Below are 16,507 nucleotides of genomic sequence, written 5' to 3' on the forward strand. Positions count from 1 at the left end.
GTCAGAACTACTTTTTACTACTTTCCTGGCTGCAAACACCAAATCAAATCCATTTCTACCTTAAATTGCCCCTATCTCAGAAAAGCAGTTCTTCCCACACTCAGGAAGGGCTAACACTGGCTTTGTAATGTAAATAAAAGTACCCTGAGAGAGGAGATGAACAGCACTGGTTTCCAGACTCCACCAGTGACACACACAGGAGGAGCTGCAGGAAAAGGCCAGCTGGAGAGAGAGCAGCAGGATCTCCTGCTTTACCTCTGTCAGCAGAAGCATCTTGGAGAGCAGTTCTCAGTAAATAATTTGCTTTATAGGTGAGGAGAGAAGCCTGGGCTTGGAAATCTCCGGGAGGTTTCCTTCCTACAGGACAGCTACAGCACAGAGCTCAGAAAGTTCATACTCACCTAATGCCTTGGGAAAGCATGATCATTTCATGAAAATACTGCTGCAAGAACTTCCACAGGCACAGACAGTTATTTTTGTTGCTTAGAATACTGTAACTATTAACAAACCAACCATTTAAACTAATGGAGTACTTGGTTTTCTGGTGCTATTTTACTGTACTCAAACAGGAAAATGACATTTCAAGGATCAACACTTTATTATAAACTAATACCTTTCCTAATAACTGAGGTTTTCCTGCAATTCCCAGCCTGGCTCTCACTCTGACTGAAAGGCTGACTTAATTTCTCAGTGGAACAGCAGCTGAGAGAGGGATAGAAGAAAAAGAAAGAAACCTGAGATAAGGCTGTATAAACTCAAATTCTCTTCTAATTTGGTGAAGGCACATTGAGCGACATAATATGAATTTGGATATTCCTGAAGAATTTTTTTTTTGCTGAAATCTTTGTGGAAAAGCTTTATTTGATGACAGCTGATGGGGAGAGAAGAGCCAGCACTGCAGCAGGCACACACAGCCTGGGAGCCTCACTTCCCACTCAGCACCACCAGGGCCAGGAGCTTAAATTTAGTGAGTTCTGCTCTCAACACACAGGGCCAGATTTAAGCCCTTTGTAAACGTGAGCCTTTCCACACACTATTATTGAAAAAGGGTCTTCTTAAGAAATTACCTGGAAAAAAAAATAATGACTGTCCTACAGCTTCTGGGGACATAATGAAAGGCTTTCAGAGAGCCTCACTTGTCTGGCAGAATCCTTCTGAGAAACTCAAATGTTTGCATTCTCTGTTGAATCGGGCCCATGACAGAAGACTGCTATGAGTTCTTTTATTTTTTTGCTAGCTCTTGACCATTTCCTAAGACAAAAGCTTTCTTTCAGTCAGAGACTTAAATTTATCACAGCTAATTGGTTTTCCTGTTTCTGTCCAGAAGCATTTTAATTTTTGGACTCCTATAACAATATATACTACTGATATTTTTGTATTGGCATAAAATATATATTGTATAAAATATATATTTTGTAAATAAAAATATATTGTTTATAAAATACATATATTGTACAAAAAATATATTTTTGTCTTGGCATAAAATAACAATATATACAACTGATATTTTGTATTGGCACAATACCTGACTATGCTTTGTTAAAAAAAATGTTGTTGCTATTCATTTATTGACCTTTGGAACTCAGCTGATGTAAAAGGGTAAAGGGTAGAGTTCTATGTCCCAGGAAGATGCACTACCAGTAACTTTCAAATGCAGCTGAACTAAACTATCACCAGTGCAACACATGTTAGACCATAACAAGTACACAGTAAGATGAACCAGTGATCACAACTATACATTGCCATGTATAAATCACCTTCTGCAAAATGCTCCTATTCAAATTTTCCTCCACCTAATTTCCTTAAGGATACCTTTATGTACATCACTACTGTAAATTACTTTTCCACTTCAGCTTCTTAATTACTTAGAATAGAAATCAGATCTTCTTTCTAAATAACACTCTTATTTACATTGTTAAATGGAAAAAGGCAATACATTTGATCTTTCAATGCTGTCAGCTCAGTTTTCTGCAATCCAAGTTAAAAACCTGTACAGTTTCAAACTCTGAACTGCTGCAGAAATGCTCTGCCAAATGCAGGATGCTGCAGAGCAAGGTTTGGAGCCTTCTGTCAGGTTTTGGGAGCTGGAGCACAATCCCTGCAGCTGCCATGCAGCCTGGAGGGTGCTGGTGCTGTGGGCAGCAGCTGTACAGGAGTGCTGTTATATACAGGATAGGCAGAGACATAAATAGAGAGAGGAAGAGAGGAAATGAAAAGGCTTTTTCCACTGACACAGCTTAGAGCAGACCCTGAGCAGCCCTAAGTTATGGTGTGGAGTAGTTTGAGATATTTCCTTCCCTTACCCAACTGAATCTTTGCCAACCCCCCTCTCCAAGCAGGAAAAGCCTGGCTTGGTAAACTCCATTTGCTGCTACCCTGGAGCTGCCCTTGTTCTTGATGGTGCACAGAGGCAGAGCAGACACCCAGAGCCCTGTGCAGAGCCATCCCTGAGCCCTGCACTCCTGCAGGTGCTAAATGTGCCCAGAGCAGCCACCTGCACCATGGAGCCATGTGGGAGAGCTTCTGCTGGGGATGCATGGCAGCACAGCTCTGCCCTGCACTCCTGCAGGTGCTGAATGTGCCCAAAGCAGCACCTGCACCATGGAGCCATGTGAGATGCTTCTGCTGGGGATCCATGGCAGCACAGCTCTGCCCTCTGAGCAGCAATGACAGCACAGCTCAGACACCAGTCAGGCTCAATACCCACCAGTTTGATCAAAAGTTGTACAAGATTCTTGTTCCATGCACACCAGCTTTGATCAGGCTGCCCTGGCAGCCCCCTGGCCCTGCAGTCTCGTTTGCCCCCACATGCAGAGTCTGCAATTGCTGCACTCTCCATCACAGCATTCCTGCTCACAGCCTGGCACCACATCACACAAGTGGAACATGCTCACAGCTAAACTGTTGTGACTTCAACAGACTTTTCACTGTTACAACAATTTCAATCAACAATCAAGGTTTTTTTCTCAGTTTTGTTGTTTGCATTATGTGGCATTTTAATTCATTGTATACTAATTCCAGCTCTGCATTAATTGTATGTTTCTGCACAGTAATTAACTAATCACTATGTCACTCCCTCTCTATTATGAATAACCTCATTAATTCCAGGCTGAAAGCTTGGTGCCTGCTGCCATTGCTATCAATTTTCTTGGTTCTTTCTGCTGCTTCTTGACTTATAATCAAATATGAAACTCATGTATTTTTAAATACTCTGTCTTCTGTTTCTCCCACTGAAAAATTCATTGTGCTATCAAGCCCTTTAAAATAATGTTTATTCATTATGCATTTCTTTGCTAGGCAATCAAGAGCTGTTACAATAAAGTGTGTGACTTGCTCTCTCTGTGGCAGTGATTCTGCTGTGTCAACGTCTCCATTTTAATCCCAAGTTTACCAGAAATTAGAATTTAGATCTAGCTCCAAGGTTAAAGGCACCATCAGACATCTTCACATGGGGAAAATTTCTTGATTATTACAATTAATTGTTTGGACATTTCTAGGTTATGTTTGTGGGTAGAAACTTGCAGAGAGCTCAGCAATGGCAGCAGAGGGAGGGCAGAGCCTGGCCAGGGGGAGAAGGTGCTGGGAGAGGCCACAGCATAGACACAGTTCTGGTGGCCAGGCTGCAAGGATGTCATGGATGTTAAACCAGTCACACACAGCTCTGAGCAAGTGCCCTGCTGCTGCAGCCTGGCAGCTCCCAACTGCAGTGCTTAGATCCAAAATTTGCTCAATCAAGGCCCTGCTCCTCTAAAACAATTTCTTTAAAACAACTTATAATTCACACAGTCTATTCATAGAGTACCCTCTTGTCTTATTTATGCTCAAAAACAACAAGAGGCTTGGATATATATATATATATTTCCAATAAAGACAACAGACTGAGATGCTAAAATGTGTGAGCACTTTCAAGGACTGGATGGGAAATCTCATGATTCTGCATGTGCACAGTCCTGATCCAAACCCACTGCAAAGCCAGCTGACATAACTCTAGTTACTAATTTTAAATTAAGGATTCAAATACCATTTTACAAACACAGATAAACACTTGGGCAGCACCAGGGGGCAAGAGGATGGCTCTCTACAGTTACAAGTTTCTGCAGTGCAATGTAATTCGAAGGGAGAATGTGTACCTGCAACAGCTAAAGGACTGCTGCAAATTTTGTAAAAGAAAAAGAAGAGGAATTGTGGAAGTCATCCTGGAGTCCAAGAAATGTATTAAGGAGTATGTTCATCCTTTAAGAAAAAGACACATTTGGTGTTCATAGTATTTTCCCATTAAAAAAAAATATAAAATACTAAACTAAGCTAATAAATAATGAACAAAAACCTTAAAAGTTTATCTGGAAATTCTGGAGTGGTTTGATTACAAAACCCTTAATTGCTGCCTCTTTCAGAGAGGCAAAGAGGCCCCTCTGCTGAGAGGCTGCTGCTCATGAATGCCCTGGCTCCAGGGCTGCTGAAAACAACAGCAACTCCTGCTCCTGCACAGCACCATTCATCCCAGCACATATTTGTGCAATGGACCATAATGGTCTGTTTTGCTCTCTCACAGTCCATTAAGCCACCCCTAAATGTGTGGTTTGGGTGTGCAGTGAGAGGAAATTTCACTGCTGGTGCTATTTCAGCATCTGCTCCTGTCCCGGCTACCACCACTGCTCTCATTTCTGCCTCTGCTGCTGCTCTTACAGACACCACCCCTTTTCCATGTGCCTTTAGAGCTGCCTTTTTATCCATGTCCAAGGTTTTCTGCTAACCTGGTTGAATATTTCTATTTTCCCCTATTTTTTTACTGGTTTTTCCACTTACATGAACTTATTCCTCTTTCCCTTTGACTGATCCCACACGGAAGCCTTTACCTCTATGAACAGCAGGTATGATTTTGTTCATATTAAGAACTGGCCCCCAACATCACCATCTCTTAAAGTTCAACTGAACCCACAGCTGTAATTCAGAAAGGTGATTGTTTTTTGTTCAAAACCGCTGTTTCCTGCTGCATGACTAAATTCTCCTTCAGCAGGAAGCAGAGAAGAGGGAAATGCAGATGTATGCTAAGCTATATATTAATGTAAAGAAAAGGATGCCCTGGAAGCTGAGAAAGTTGCAATAAGTGAGTTATTGATGTCTGTAATTAATGAATTGAGTCCAGGGAGGCTCCTCATTAGCCCATTCCAGTCAATGCATTCTGGACACCTGAGGTGGGGCTGGTGCTGCAGTCAGCTCCTGCCTTCTCCTGGTGGCACTGAACGAGAGGTCACAAAGAGGGAGCCATAAATATCCATCATCCTCTCCCTCCCCCTTCCACAGGGAGAATTAAATTGTTACCAAGGGTGACACACAACTGATTGTGCAGGACAGCTGATTAACGTGGTGCCAGGATAAATAAGGCAGTTTGTGCCTCTCCACACCACCACAGCAGGTTCCCTTCAGGTTTAGCTGACATCTCTCCATCACTTATAACTATTTCATTTGGGAGAGGCAGGGGACAGGGAATGTCTTTAACCATGACCACAGAGACTGCATGAAGGAGTATGTGGAGCAGAAAAGATGGCATGCCATCAATTCACAGCAAATTCACCCTGATTTCTTCAACAGAAAAGCCTTTAGACTCCATTTTAAAGGGAAACACAGACATTGTAGAAAAGCAGTCACTTTGAAGCAGTGATAGCTGCATCTCCATGCCCCAGCCCAATCTGTGCCCTGCAGACAAAGTGAGAACCCAGAGTGCCAAAGCGTTGTAGGAAATCAAACACACAAGCATTTCCATGACTCACATCCCAGCTCTGCAGACCTCAACTTACCCAAGGATAAATTTCAAAGATCATCACTCCCCCTGAACAGCCTGCCCAAAATGATCTGTATCAAATTATTTTAAAAGAAATACAAATGCCCATATGCTTAATAGCCAGGAACTGCAGGAACACAGTCTGTGAGAATTGTTTGGTGTGTAACCTGTCTAATCTGTACATTTTGGGAACTAAGGCACACTCTGTGCTCTGTGTTTACACCTGGGCCATCTGCATAAGCTCTTCATTTTTAAAACATTAGGTTTATAATTAGGCTGCTGTTAGGAGGAAGGCTGGCTGCATGATGTGCCATCAACTTTACTGCCCTTTAAAGCTCAGAACAAAACTTTTATGTTCGTTGAACTGCTTCAAAGAAAACTGATCACATATCTACACCCTGTAACTACTGTGTTCAATGAAAGAATAACACTGGGAAGGCACTGCAGGATTTGCAGGAACTTTCACCTTTGCAGGTTTGCCTTAAGGCAAGTTATTTAAAGCAATTTTTTGTGTTTATTGGAATAAGAGAGTATCCCTCTTTATAATCTCTCAGCAAACCAGGGTATCATGATTTGAAGAAGCAATAGAGTTGTTACAACTGATTGTTACACATGGTTAAATTAGAGTTCTTACATCAGACATCTCAAAGCAAAGTTAAGGGCAACACTTGATAGGGATTAGAAAATCTCATGGTTTGAATTTACCTTGGGAATACAATTTACTATTACTAGTTTTGGATCCAGGTCCTATTTCAGTTCAACTGCAGGCTTTATAAGCAAAGACATTTGAGAAAAACAAATGTCATTTTCTCTAACTCAAGTCTTTCTCAATACTTACATGAGACACACAGAGCAGCTCCTGGTTTTAGACTGGATCCATATCTATCCTAAATAATCCACCATTTACATCAATCTTGCTAAACTGCTTGCCTGTTTGTCTGCCAGTAGCCTTTCAAATTAAATCACAACCCAGTAATTGCTTCTATTGACACTGTGTGTCTTTGCTCTGGGGAGGGGAACTGACATTATCTGTTTATTAAAAAAAACTTTGATGGCATTTTTCTCAGCATAACTGAGTTTGAAATTCTTCACCTCTTTTTATGTCATCTCCAAATATTTTCTGATGCAAACCTTGAATGAACAAGATACAGGCATGACAAAATGGTCAGGCAATGTCCCTGGACAGAATCTGTGCTTGTTCCAGTGAATGTTCACACAGTGCCTCACAAGACAAGGTGTAGCTCTGGCAGCTCAGCAGAAGAAAAGAGCTGGCAGCAGTGGAGTGACAAATAATGGGAATTCACCCTCATTCCTGGGAATGAGCACAGTATGGTCACAGCAGGACCACAAACCCAGCTCCTGGCTGCCCCATTCCCTGTGCTCTCCCTTCCTGCTTACGCTGGGGTTGACTTGGAAGAAGTCACTTGTGGGAAACTTGGGCTGCCAACCATGCTGTGTTTCTATGAAAGGAATTGTATTCTCCTGCACTCAGACCATGGCAGACTGGAAACAGGCTGGGAGCTGGGAATGGACAACTGGATTGGAATCCTTTAGCACACGGACCTTATTTATCCTTTCCTCAAAACAAAACAAAAAACCCAACAAAAACACAAAAAACCAAACAAAACCCGAACAAACAAGAAAAACAAACAAAAAAAAAAAAAAACAAACCCAAAACCAACCAACCAACAAACCAACATACAAAAACCAAAACAAAACCCACCAAAAACAACCCCCACCCCTCCCCCAAAAAACCCCATAAGGAAAAGACAAATCTCCACAGATTTACAGCTATGGTTACAGGGGATCCAAGTGAAACATCACCAGTTTGGCCTGGAGTTGATGGGACTACATCTCCCCAAACGGAGCAGGAATGACAAAAGCCTTAAAGAACGAAGGCAGTGAAAGGGTGACACAGAAATAAATTGAATTTGGTGCTCCTCTCCCACCCAGGACACCACTGATGGTGTTTGCTGCATTCCTGCTGTGTCCATTTACAGGAGATGTCAGTTCTTTGGTGGCCTGTATAATAACTTATTATCAGAGACAGCTAACACTAAACAGAATTAAGACTGCTCACAGCAAGCCAGAGGTACATATCAGATAATTATGGAGCTGCAGATCTCAGAATCAAGCAGAAGATGGGTTAGAGAGCCTCAGATGATTTCCTGAATCACAGTATCAAGGCAAAAAGTACTTGGAATACTTTCAGTCCAAATGCTGCCCCACATTCCCCTTTTCATTTTTTCCCTCCTGTACTGAAGATGTGCACTTTTGTTTTGCTAGAGGACATACATGCTGTTGAGTCTGCTTGCTTTTTCTATTAATAGACTTGTCAGAGAAAAATCAAACTTCAAAATAATTTTGGCAAACCACAGTGAGATGCAGAGAAGCAGGTAACCGGGTTATTTTTGGACAGTAGGTTATCAATTGAAATAAAGTTGATTTGAGGTAGAAAGGATCAGTTGGGAAGCTGTATAGGAGGTAAAAGGACTGGGCTAAACACGAAGCATTCCCCTTCTGGAGCTTGTCCTCACTGAACTGCTCCCTCCAGGCTCAAACCAGTCCCACTCAGCCAAGCCCAGCCCTGGATCCTCTCTGCAGCTCAGGACAGCTGTGTTAACTGATGATGAATTGCACAAACTCCCAGCTGTGGCTGCAGCTTCACACCATCAGCTGTCCCAGCCTTGGGCATAGTCTAATTAACTTGCTCTTGCTGGTCCCAGCTAGGCAGGGTCCTATTGGCACCTTATGATAAATTCCAGACTGTTTTCCTCCCTAATCTGGATCATTAATGCTGCTTTTGAAAGCATTTAAACCAGCAAAACTCTAAGGCAGGATTTTGCTACTGGATGGGAGTTAGATAAAGCAGCAAATTCAGGCTCTGGCTCACTCATAACCTTTGGGTTTTCCTATAATTCTATTTTGATCATCTTTGATGCTAAATAAATATGAAATCCCTATAGAGTGCTATAAACTTCCAATGTGATTTCAAAGAACACATTCAAACATCACAACATTATTAGGTGCTAAGGTTACAGATTCCTTTTAAACCTCAGTTCTGAGATCAGTCAATAGAGCTTTAGGGCCAGATAGAGAGAACAGACAGGCTTTTCTTGTTATCATCTAAATCTCAGCACAGATCATTTGTGCCCACACTGTTAAAGTGCCTGCAGTACCTGCACTGCTCTTTATGGGGATTATTCAGAATGCAAAGTGACTTTCACCCACTTCTCCCTGGCTTACAAAGGTCAGTTTTGTAAAACTTGTCAACTTGATTGATATCCTGGTGTCATTTTTTAATAAATGGTTTTGTTGATAGTTGTTGCCATTTGCAGTGGAAGTTTTTTCCCATATTACTGAGAAAGCTGAAGTGTGCACCAAGTGCTAACAATGACCATGCCCATCCACATGTGCCTTGAGGCAGACCTGAGAGGAGCCACAGGTGAGAGCAGTGTCTCAGTCTGAGGATGGAGTCACCACTTAGAGATCAGCTTTTCCTTTCAGGAAGGTGACCCAGAACCTGGCAAACAGCAACCTGAAATGCTCCCACAGGATTCTGGACCATTGTTGTATATTTCCAGCAAGGGAATCGTGCAGAGAGGCTTCCTGCTGCACCAAAAACCAATCCTCTGCCAGGTACTAGGAGTGTATCCAGTGGGGCTCCTGCTGAACACAGAATGGGGCTCTGAATTTGCTGCTCAGCAGTGGGAACATGCCCAGCTCCTCTGGCTCCTCTCGAACAAAACTCAATCATTACCAGCACCATCACAAAAGATTGTGGCAAAATCCTTCCTTTCACTGGAAAAGGCAGATTTATTAAAACCACATTCTTGCAAGGCCACGAATCTGGGTCATCTTGCATAGAAATATTTTCATGTCCAAGGTAAAACTTCTGGTCAGAATGAGATCTGGGAATACTCACATATTCCCTATGCTTATAAGAAAAGAGATGCCTGAGGTGAAACACAGCCCTCAGCCCATTTTGTGTTGTTCAGCATGGACACATGAACCCATCTGCTCTTTGTCTTAGCAGGGATCCCAAGGCATAAATGAATAGTGAGGAAAACCCTCCTCATTTCTTTTGGCTATGAAATAAGATTTTTTATTTTTAATTTTTTTTATTGACATTCCCAAATGTCAATCAATGTTAAAAACATTATGCATTCTGAAAAGCACTCTTTCAATAAGCTGAGAAGGTCAGAAAGACAACATTTATTACAGCCCTACTGCAGTTTTAAACTCTAGGAAGATACCAAGACTTACCTAGGAAAGGCTCATTTACAACCTCCATAGATAATGCTTATAAAAGAATTCTGACATTCTTTATATTGCTCATTGCAGGATTTGAACAAAGCAATCTCTCATACACCCAAAATCAGTCCCAAACTTCTGCAGAAGATGTGGTTAGATAAAATTTTAATAGATATAAAAATGCTAGAGGTCTCAATAAATTCCCTGTGTTCTAGAGGAGGATTCTTTTGAAACTGCTCTTTCCTACTTTCACTCATATCTGCTAGGCCTGTACATGAAAATGTGAGGAAAAGAAGCAAAAAGCCTCAGAAGACACTCAAGCTAAAGTAGAAAGTGAATTTCATAAGACAAAGAGGTAAAAATAAATGTATTTCAGATCTAAAGTTCCATATTCTCTTAACATGACATTAATTCAAAACCTGGCTGCCATTCCACTGAAAAGCAAGTCTGTCTTTTCTCTCTAATCCTGGTAAGGTTTTTTCTATTTTTATGTTGTACCTTTTTTTTCCAAGCACAGTCTCAATGCAAAGGTTCAGCCCTGTTCTGTTTAAATGCCCTTCTGAAGTTCTTTATTCCACTTTATTGCCTTTAGAAATGGGATGAACAGCACTGAAAAAGCCAGAAAATTACTCTGGACATACCTTCTAGCTACAGATGTTCCCTAATATCTCCCAAACAAGCAAAACAACAACTGAAGCTTCATTTCATCCATGACTACTTTTCAGCAATTTTCTGGTGCAATCCAGAATCATTTATTTTACATTTTTTTTTTTTGAATAACAGAAGTGTGTAGCAATAGTTGCTTATAAGTTCCACAGTTTCACTCCAGAGGTGTCTTCTGGGCTTCCCTTCAGGAAAAATGACCACCAAGAACCAAACAAAATCACTTGAGGATTATTATCACTAATTTGTCATTCCCTTTTCATTTGTAAAATTCAGGCTGCTAACAGCTAGCTAGACTGTATACCCTCATATCTCACTCTGATTTCATAACCACATGCACACATAAGTTTTGTCTTTGTTTAAATGCATCATTGGTTGCTCCTCTTAGTGCAAACTGCAGACCCTGACTGCTGTCAGGCTAAAAGTGCTGTACACCAGAATATCTGAATTAAATCTACACAGCAATTATTGCATGCATTTCATCACTGCTGACTTTAACATAGCTAATTCTCATTAAGATGCAAATCTGCTGAGTCACAGCAATTAGAAAAAAGAAAGTTTGACTCAGGAGCATGTTCTGATTGGTGCTCTAATGTTTATTTGGGGTGGGACAGGGGTCATTCTCCTCAGTGCCCTCAAGAGCCATTTAGAGCTGTAACTCTGCAATACTGCTTTGCAACCACAGGGAAATGTGCCCATTATGACAGAATTCTAGGAAATATTTTCTTGGTTTCCATGCTTTTCCATGGAATAATTTCTAACACATTCCCTGTTCTAATCACAGATAACCAAAGTTTCAGAAAAAGTAAAAAACAAAAAACAACCAACCAAAAAAGCCCAAACAAAAACCAAAACAAAAAAAAAAAAAAAAAAAAAAAGGAAACAGAAACAAAGAAAAAGTCTTATTTCATAACCAAAAGAAACGAGAAGGGTTTTTCCTCACTATTCATTTATGCCTTGGGATCCCTGCTAAAACAAAGAGCAGATGTGTTCGTGTCCATGCTGAACAACACAAAATGGGCTGAGGGCTGTGTTTCACCTCAGGAATCTCTTTTCTCCTGTCTTTTTGGGGCCAGTACAATAAGACTGTGCTACATGATGGCAGAACCAGCAAACAGCCTCTGCCTCTCCTAAGTTTCTCAGCCCCATCCCACACCTTTCAGAAAGAACCAGGGCTCCACAGGATCCCAGCCAATGTTTCAGCCTCAGTGTGCTCTATATTTAAACTGAAAAATCATTATCTATTGTTATCATTAAATTGTATCCCTTCTGGAGTCAATAGCTTGTCTTTTTCAAGGAGAAAAGCAGAGAAACATATAATCAAGGCAAGAGGCTGCAGAGGTGGATGCTGCACTGTATTATGGACTTCATTTAATTAAAGTCTCTTAACCTGCTCTTAATCAAAGCAAATGGCAAGTGGCATGCTCAGCAGATGGATACAGCTGTGCATAACAACCATGCAGGTGTTTAATTTTATATTTGGCAAGTGCAGCAAACAGCATTCAAACATTTGAAGAGGGGGTGGTTAGTGAGGGAGGGTTTCCAAGACACATTTCACTGGAAAAGGGAGATTATTCTGCCACTATTAAGTTACTCAATCAACTTCACCAGTTTTGTGTTAAGTCCCAGTTTGAATTACAGGGGCAGATGTATAATCTGTGAGGCTTTCCAGAGTAATCTCTCTCTCCTGCCCCTCCACCCCCACATTTTTTAAAGGCTAACTGTACTAAAGAGCAGATTTCTGTCTTCTCAGACACCCAAAGAAGTTCACTCTTTGTGTCCCTTATTCCCAATACAAAAGACAATGAATGAGCCAGAAGTGACACAAACACATTGTAGGTAGAAATTTACCCCTGATGGAGCCAAGAGCTCCAGAAACCTGGGCAGGAGGCAGTGAGAGAAAGACACCCAAACACAGAACTTTCCAAAGTGTAGAGAACTAATTACTGAGATTGTCACAAAATAAAAGACAATTCTGAATATTCATTTTAACTAGAAGTCTGCTGCAAATGTAATTAAAATGAAAGAAACAGTAATTCAAAACAAAGCCAAGGAAGGCTAAATTTTGCATTTCATTAACATCAGTTTTCCCCTGCACCCCCAATAATTCCCAGAATGATTTACCTGCAAGAACAAAATGGAATAAGGCCAGATAAATGAAACACAGGCAAAATTGCAAGTATTTGGCATCTCCTGTATTAATTATACCAAAGGAAGGAATTTTGGCAAAGGATGAACACAGAACCACAGCTTGAAAGGGAACATTACTGAAAGGTAAAAGTGGCAGTACCATCACCTGCATCAATAGGTGCAAACCCAGACATTCAGTGCAGCTCCAGACAAGGAAGGAGGCAGACTGTGGGTGAGGCAGAATATGCAATTTCAAAACATGTGACTCAGTGTTGGTGTTAAAGTGATTCAGAGACTGCCACGATTCTTTTTACACTCATTTTCACTTACTACAGTAGGTTAGCTTAAAATAGATTACACACTTTCATAATATTTCTTTCCCACATGTTCCCCTGATATACTCTAGTCTTTCAAATTAAAACAGAAATATCCATCAGATTCTCTCTGTGTTTTTCCATGCACAGAAAGAAGTTCAAATATCCTTGTTTAACAGTCTGAATATAAAGAGGAAAGGAGCTGCTTAAGAATTCATGCCATCAGTATTTCTCAGACCTACTGAAAATACAACCTCGCTTTTGGCTCTGTTTCCATCTGCCTGCAAACTCTGAAATAGTTGGTAGAATATTTTGAACACTTTAAAGGTTTTTATGCCCATTTAGAGTTCCTTTGGCATTATTCTGTAGTCTTCAAGAAGTGGGACACCTCACAGCTGGAGAAACAGTGGCTTGGATAAGCATCACAATCAGAGCACACAGGATTTTAACACAGAAATTACTCAATAGGCTCCTTGTACTAAGTTGGAGGTTTATAAACATATGGAATCTTTCTTATGCAATAAAAGAAATATTTCTTTTGCTTTCAGTCAGATTGGTTGTCAATCTACTCCATTCCATAAGAACTTCAGGTGCTCCAGGAGCCCTTTATGTGGCTGTGATCTCCACGGTGACAAATGATACAGGAACCACCCAGAGCCCTCTAACAAGTCCTGTGCCAAGGAGTTTAACAGATCCACAGGTGAACTGCCAGCAGATCAAGGTCTGAGAGCTTTCACTGCTGTGAAAAACTTCTCTTTTCCAGCTTCAGTTTTGTGGCATTTGCATTTTTACTTTGAGATGTCTGAAGCTGAAATCCCAGGACACAAAACTTTTACCAGTACTCCTGTTCTAATAGCCAGATTTCAAACAAGTAAAGATGAGTGAATGTTCTTTTCCCAAAGAATACTGATCTAATTAATTATCATCAGCTAGTTTTTTACACAGATGACAACAAGCTATAAAACTCCCACCCAACAGTAGCGTCTTTATCTACCAATGATGCAGAAAAGGTTACCCTCAGGTTTCAAAATATCTAATTTATCTGAAAAAGGTCCTGCTGCTGTCTCTGTTGAGGGAAGGATCACAAGGTGGCACATTTGAAGGCTGCACCTATTTCCAGTGGGACAGAGCTCCTCCAGGAACTGACTGGAGCCACCCTGGGATACCCACTGGCATCTCCCACAGAACAAGATTATTACTGCAATCCATTCCAATTATTAGAAACATCCTTAACTTTTTCTAAGTAAGTATTTGTGGTTTAAAATTTGTCAAAGATAATTGCTTGGATGGTTTTGAAATGCAAGTTTTTAATGGGAAGCATGTTAAACAGAGAGAAGTAGTTGAGAAAGGGGAAAATTAAAATAATAAAGTAACTTGTTTTACCTACAGTCTGCAGCATAAATGAGGTCCAAAGGACCATTATAATCAAAGCACATACATGTGAGAAAAAGTTATAATTCATCACACATTCCTTAAAAACACATTATTCAGCATTCTGATTTACAAAACTTTTTCTGTTCTGTTTCTGCAAGCATAACATGATTTTGTTAAATATTTAAAGGTTTCCTTCTCAGCAATGAGCAAATACTGTGTTTGTATAGTAGATGAAACACTAGTTATACCTTGGAGAATTACAAATATAAACAGAAAAAGCATTCAGGTCAAAATAAAAATAAAATTAGAGCCTAAAATGTTTGTAGGAAACAACACAATTTGTATTTACCAAATTCATGTAGAATTAAAGCAGAAGCAGCTGTGTATCCAAAGCTAACTTTTATGACAACATACACTTCCATAAATAGTTTTAATGATAACATATCTAACCAGCTAAACTATTCTAGCCATATTTGCATTTCAGAGTGATTTTTTTTTACAGATAGCATATTAATTTCCTTTAAATTAATAATTTATTATAGTTTTTTTTCCATTTCTCCCTTGTGTGTATTTTCCAGAAAATGGTGTCCTAAGGCTTGAATAATTGCCAGCCAAATACTCAGCAGTTACCTTGATCTTTGCTCAAGCTACATGTACATGTGTGTGTTATCAGAGCTTCCCTGTATTTTCTCCAGCAGACAATATTAGATAAGACTAGAAAATAAAGTTACAAGCTGATTCAAATTCTTTTGCAATCACTGTGATTCAAAGTTTTGATAGCAACAATATGCAGTAGTATCAGGGCTTCTCTTTTGATCTCTGCAGATTATTTGGGTCTATAATTCCCAACGACATTCTGTACTTTTCTCACAGTGGCAGAGGCAGGTCAAACACAGGTAAGGTGCTTTAGAGCCCCTGAAAGAGGGGCTGCAGTCAATGAAACAGAGCTGCAGCCATGGCCAGCAACAATCCACATTTAAGAAAAATAAATATTGATGACTCTGGCAGATGCTGCTATTTTTGAGGGGCATTTCAGGCTTGGTGCTGGCACATCCCCTCTGTCCTAGCAGCACAGCTCCTCCAGCACTGCCTCCACAAAGAGGAGCCCCAGCCTCCCGCCCCAGGGGCTCCTCAGCCTGGGACCAGCAGGGGCAGCCACAGATGGAGCAGCAATTTATGGGCAGTAATTTATGGGGTTTGACAGACTATTCTTGATTGGAAGTGGATTATATTGTGGTTGAAATTAAGGGAAAAGGGGAAGGGGAAAAAAGACTAGAAAAGGCTAATACAACAGTTGGTCTTCTAGTCAGCAGGTCAAGGGACACGAACTCTCTGTTCTTGATATTTCTGTGTTCCACTCAAAGCTGCTTGGTTTTGCTCCTGAGGGCAAATTCTATAGAAAATGGCTCTAAACAGCCACATTTGAAAATGTAATTTTTCAGTCTGCCCCTCCTGTGTGGTTTTGGCAGGAGCAGAGCCAGGCTCAGCAGAGCTGAGGGAGCGCAGTGGCACAGGCAGGCAGTGAAATGCTGAGGGCTCTGTGCCCCTCTCTGTCCCCAAGGACTGCCAGTGGCAGATCCACCAGGGAGCACACAGGGACAGAGTCCCCCTCCCACTGCTGGTGCAGGCTTTGTGGCACACTGATAAACACAACGTTCTGAGGAAAAGACCTGCTGCCCATAAATGGTCTCAATGTCTGAAGGCAAACTGGATAAAAGTCATTGGTGATTACAGAACACATGGAGCAATGAAATGCTTTCGGTGACATCCCTCAAAAATGAACAAACCAAGCCCCAAAATGTTCCTCAGGAATGAGCAGGTGAACCCAAATGTGGCTCAGGTGTCCATGCAGGGCCCTTTTGTTCATGGTAGGGTGGGAGCAGCAGAGCAAGGAAGCCCAGCCCTCTCCTGTGCCCCTGAACTGCCCAGCCCTGCCCTGAGTGCAGCTGCTTCTCTGCCCTGCCACCAGCAGCTCCTGTGGGGGAGAATC

The sequence above is a fragment of the Melospiza georgiana genome, chromosome 14 (assembly GCF_028018845.1).
Source record: "Melospiza georgiana isolate bMelGeo1 chromosome 14, bMelGeo1.pri, whole genome shotgun sequence".
NCBI lineage: Eukaryota > Metazoa > Chordata > Aves > Passeriformes > Passerellidae > Melospiza > Melospiza georgiana.